The sequence below is a fragment of the Ambystoma mexicanum genome, chromosome 10, assembly GCF_040938575.1.
Source record: "Ambystoma mexicanum isolate Mex_15411 chromosome 10, UKY_AmexF1_1, whole genome shotgun sequence".
Lineage (NCBI taxonomy): Eukaryota > Metazoa > Chordata > Amphibia > Caudata > Ambystomatidae > Ambystoma > Ambystoma mexicanum.
In genome coordinates, this window is record NC_090932.1 from 1,334,815,853 (window position 1) to 1,334,821,115 (window position 5,263).

General features: G+C 52.1%; 1 pseudogene; it reads right to left on the minus strand.

Moving 5' to 3' along the window:
• Positions 1 to 2,712: 2,712 nt before the first annotated feature.
• LOC138493023 (coiled-coil domain-containing protein 159-like) lies at positions 2,713 to 4,959 on the minus strand (annotated as a pseudogene).
• Between the last annotated feature and the right edge of the window lie 304 nt (positions 4,960 to 5,263).

The following is a 5,263-nucleotide window of genomic DNA, read 5'->3' on the forward strand; positions in this document are numbered from 1 at the left end:
CCCTCCACCTCCCCCAACCAACTCCCATGCCCCCAAACACCCCAGTACTACACACTACACCCACCACCACCACCCTTCACCTCCCCCAACCTACTCCCTTGCCCCCAAACACCCCAGTACTACACACTACACCCACCACCACCCTCCACCTCCCCCAACCTACTCCCATGTGCCCAAATACCCCAGTACTACACACTACACCCACCACCACCCTCGACCCACCCCCTAACAGTCAAAGTCAACTATGGCACGACATGTGTCCGGATGTATGCCCAAAGGGATTATGCAGGGTGGACCTGCTACTGTTGAGCCCCCTTAGGAGGTGGGGGTTGGGTCTCTGAGCAGCGCGAACTCCGCAGGGACATGTGCACAGGGCTGGTCTGCCTCGAGCCCGATGGCGTGGATGGTGCGGATGACCCAGATGGTTGTGATCCAAGGGGCAGGGTTTGCCGTTGGTCCATGCGGTCAGCAATCCTGGTGAGGATCTGACCCAAGGCATTGAAGCCATCACGCACTTGCTGTGCACTTGAGTTAATGGCCTGGATAACGGCTGCGGTGCTGCCCTGGATAATACGGCGTGTTGTCTCCCCTTCAGCAAGGTACTGCTGCACATAGCCTTGCATCACCTCCTGCCGGGCCTCCATCTGGAGAGACGTCCCTCAAGGTCCCGTATGGCAGTGTGGGTTGTGGTCGGTGGGTGATGTGGTGGCACAGCATGGATCATGGGGCTGTGCATGGCCGGAGACCACTGTCCATGGCTGCCCTGGTCGGATGAGTCCCGCTGAGGTGTGTCCTGTGGGGTGGCCTGCGGGCTTGGTGTGTGCACTGCAGGCTCTGAGTGGAAAAATCCTGCATCGCCCTCATTGTCCGGCCCAGCTACCTCATCAACACTATGATCTGCCAATGCAGCCATCTCGCCAATTGTGCTGGCAGCAGCAGAATGTGTGCCATCCTCCATGCCTGCTGTGTCCTCATCCAGTGTGGATGGTGTGACAACGGATGCAGCTGCAGGTGTCAGCTCGTCCTGTGTACTTGTCTGTGGTGCTGTTTTTGCACCGGTTCTTGGACCGCTTCCCGCAAGGCCCATCCTTGGTCCACTTGAGGTTGATGGACCTGTGCCATCAGATTGCCTCCTAGGCCTTTTGGCTGGTATTGTGCATTGTGCACTCCCTTGCGCTTCATCACTGTCAGCATCCGTACCTGTGGACAGAGAGTGTCAGGATATCAGTGATTGTTCCGCTTGCATTGTGCATGCATTAGTCATTGGACATGTGGCGCCATCTGATCAGTTGCATTCCTGGCTTTGCAGGGGACTGTGTACATGCAATGTTGAAGAGTGGATTTTGATAGCGTAGTCGTGTCCACATGTACGCATTGTTGGGTGCAGTTGGACATTGATGTGTTTTGGGAGGGTCGTCCTGGGTGGCACATGCCCATGAAATGTGTCTTGTGGGTGTATTTGTGTATGACCGCAACATGCATTGGGATGGGATGGTGGTAGACCCAGAATGTGTACATGGATATGTGTAGGTGTGCATGATGGCCCATTTGTTGGCTGGTGTAGCAGCCACATTTGGGGGAGGATGATTATGATTATTTTTACTGTTTCAGTAGGGACACTCACCTTCATCTGCCGATGTTGGCACGCCAAACTCTGCTTCACCGACTCCTTCGATGGACTCCACGTCTATGATGGAGCTGCAGGTCTCCTCCCATCTGGCCAATTTCAGTGGGGAGTGTGGTCCTCCTCCTGTTGCCAGCCCCTGGCTCCGATTATCTGACAATATGTGCCGGACTCTCAGCCTGAGGTCGTCCCAACATTTTTTGCAATCACGCACTGTGCGGTGGTGCCGACTGCACTTACTTTCTGGGCAACTTCTTCCCAGATGGCCTTTTTCTTGTGCTGGGCTGGATGCCTGAGGTCATTGCAGAACACCACTTCTGCATTTGCCACAAGGGTGTCGGCCAACATGTTCAGCTCATCGTATGTAAAACGTGGTTTGCGCAGGCGGGCCGTGCCTCTCCGGGTGGTCTTCGTCATGTTATACGTGGTGGCCTGGGAGTTGGGGTGTAGAGGGTCCTGTAGGTGGAGGATGGCAATGGATTGTGTTTTTAAAGATGGCCGCCATGGCATTTCCCATTCCGGCGCGATGACGTTACTTCTGGGTCCGGTACTAATGCACCCGTTATTTGCACTATGTTAATAACAGCAACGGTATTTAGGGATTGCCGAGGGCGGAGCCGTTCTATGCGTATTGGTCAATGCCGCTGTGTGGGGGTTTGGGGGTTGTTACCGGCATGCCGGTATGGCCATAACCGGTGTGCAGGGATGCGCGCGCCCGCGCACTCTTGATCGTCCGCAATTTGCGGGTTGGTTCCAAGCCGGACATGTTATTACTGCCATGCCGGTACGGCCAGATTTTTAGCGCCAAACTTGTGATGAGGCCCTATGCCTCCTTTATGACAAGTCTGGGTCTTAAAATTAATTCCACCAAATCAGTGGTGATGAGCTGCAGTGAAGGTAGAAAGATTATCAAAATGTGTCCCATATTGTGCTGGCTGAGTATGATTACTTGGGGGTCAGATTTTCAGAGACCCTAACAGGAACGGCGCATGCAAAAAAACTGTCCCTGAAAATGTGCTAATACTTGGGGGTCTTTCCCATTTTTCTGCTAACTGTTTTTTTTTTTTTTTTGCAAAATCAGTTGGCAGTTTATTACGATGTTAGGCTGTGCTGGGGACTTTGGTTGGACTGCTGTGTCTCGCATCTGAATCACAGTAAGATCTTCTGGGACCTTTCTCTCCGTTAACATCCCGTGCATGTCCGGTCCGGGGAGCACCGCCCACCGCCATCACAAGCCTTCTGGTTACGTCGTCTCCTGGCTTGATTCCCTTGTGCGCACTCAGAGTTGGACATGTTCATATTCTGCATATCGTTTTGCAAGGAACTCATTGCAGACCATATATTCTCCAGTTCCTTGTCCATCTGCCTGCTGCTGTTTGGGCACCTGCCTTGTTCCTGGCAGCAATCAGAGTCAGCAGAGTTTCCAACCAACTGGTGCAAGACCTTCCTGCAGTTTGCCTGAATGTCTTTTATTTTTTCAATGTCCATCTGGTGGTTCAAAATTTTGTTTTCTTGACAACCCAGTTTAACTTGAACCTGCTCCAGATCTGCTCGCAGACTCTCCAGTTCCTCCCATAAGAATGTTTTGCTTTCCTGAATTTCCTCCCTAGGTTCTCCACTGCTTTGTTCCGGTTGCAGAGTTCAATGTCAGCTCTCTGCTTGATGTACTCTTGCAAGTGGGACACTTCTTTCGCCATAGACCGCCAGACATCTTGGATCTTTTGGTCCATCAGGCATTCCAATTTGTCCTCCTGTTGCGGGCCGCCAATCCGCTTCACCTCCTCTTCCAGTCGTTGGATCTTCCGTAGCTGCTGGCAGCTTTCTTGCTGGAGCATTGTTACAGACTGGTTGAGGCACTCCACCACCTTCTGCTGAGCCTGAAGCTGTAGTCGGAGATCTTCCACCTCATTCTTTAGTTCTTTCTGCGACTCTTCAGCCAGATTCTAAAGAACACCGTACAGCTTCACGCTCTCCATTTGCGTGTCATCCTGCCCAGAACAAGTTACGGCCGGAGGCTGACATGAGGGGGCACTCCGACACTGCTTGCCCATGTCCCGAGACCTGCAATGACATTTCTCCCGGGGCTGGCAGTACCCCATTTTGGGGGTACCACAGTGGCGTGTTGGTTTTTCTGCTAATTGTAAGGGTCAACATATGGAATCAACCCTTAAGGTCCACCCACGTACGGACTACCGCTGATCTACACCGGTGTAAACATTAGTTTAGTTTAGTTTATTTATTTCTAGAGTGCAAACCCAACCCTAAGGCATCTGGGTGCTGTTTGTGCATGATACATTTATACATTTACAATAATAACACTGCCTATTTGCCTGCAGATGACACGATCCTTCCACACCATCTAGCGAGTGACGCTGATCCACTATCACCTCCTGTGACCTCAAAATTTGCCTGCCAAGTGTATCCTACCCACCTCGCCCATTATCACGAGGCTGCATACAATGCACGTGAGCTGCACTCTACCCTAAATACCCTGCCACTCACTCCACGACTTTCCAACCCTGCTAGCACAGAGCGCTGGTGGAGGGGACCTGGGCCCGAGATCAGAGGGTGGCCAGGTAACCAGTGCAGTTAAGCAGGGATTCAACACGGGAGAGGAGGAGAAAAAGCAGAAGCAAAGAGAAAGGCATTGAGGTGCTTCTGGAACCAGAGATGGTTATCCTCAAGTTTCAGCGAGGCAGGGTGGCTGTTCCAGAGGGAGGCCCCAACCGAAGTGAGAAATCTACCAACAACTCGTTGTTTGGAGAAGTGACTGACCCTGAGGGATTTGGAGGCGGAAGAGCAAAGAGCTTTAGAAGGAAGATATTTAGGAAGAGAGAGTTGAAGGTATTGAGGCCCCATGCCCCAGAAGGCCTTGTGGACTATGCAGAGGGTTTTGAACTTAATCCTCTCAGCCACTGGGAGCCAGTGCAGAGATTTCAGTCCTGGAGAGATGCGATACCTGGGCTTGAGGCCAAGGACAAGTGTTGCAGCCTTGTTCTGGATCGGTTGCAGAGGGCGAAGAGTAGAGGCAGGCAGATTTAGAAAGAGGCTGTTACAATAGTCCAGCCTAGAGAGTACCAGAGCTCTGGAGACAGTGATCTTCTGGGGGAAGGAGAGGAAAGGAAGAATACCTCTGAGACGGTGTAGCTGGTAGTGAGACTTCTTAGAAATGGCAGAGATCTGAGGAGAGAAGGAGAGTGTGGAGTTGAAGATGACTCTGAGGATTTTAGCCTCACAGGTGGGTGCATGAAGAGGGCCAAGAGAGGCCAGCCAGAGCAGGTGTGTTGGGGTTACCTTACCTCAGCAGGTGTGGTGGGGTTGCATATGGGCGCCATCATGTATGTGCTCAGAGGGTAGGAACTGTCCCCTCAAGAAGTGAGAATGGTTGTCATTGTCATTTGTTGACAGTGTCTATTGGTCTGTGTGCAACATCCATGCATGTAGATTGCCATTCATATTCACCAATGAGCCATGTGTTGCCATGCTTCCCAGCTCCCAGTGCCCGGTGTGCTACTAGGATAGTTGGCATGCTCTTCAGTAATAATGCCCTTGGCATCACACACAACCTGAACATTGATGGAGTGCCAATGTTTCTGGTTGCGGTAGATGGGTGCTGTTACTCGAGGTGGACGTAGAGCA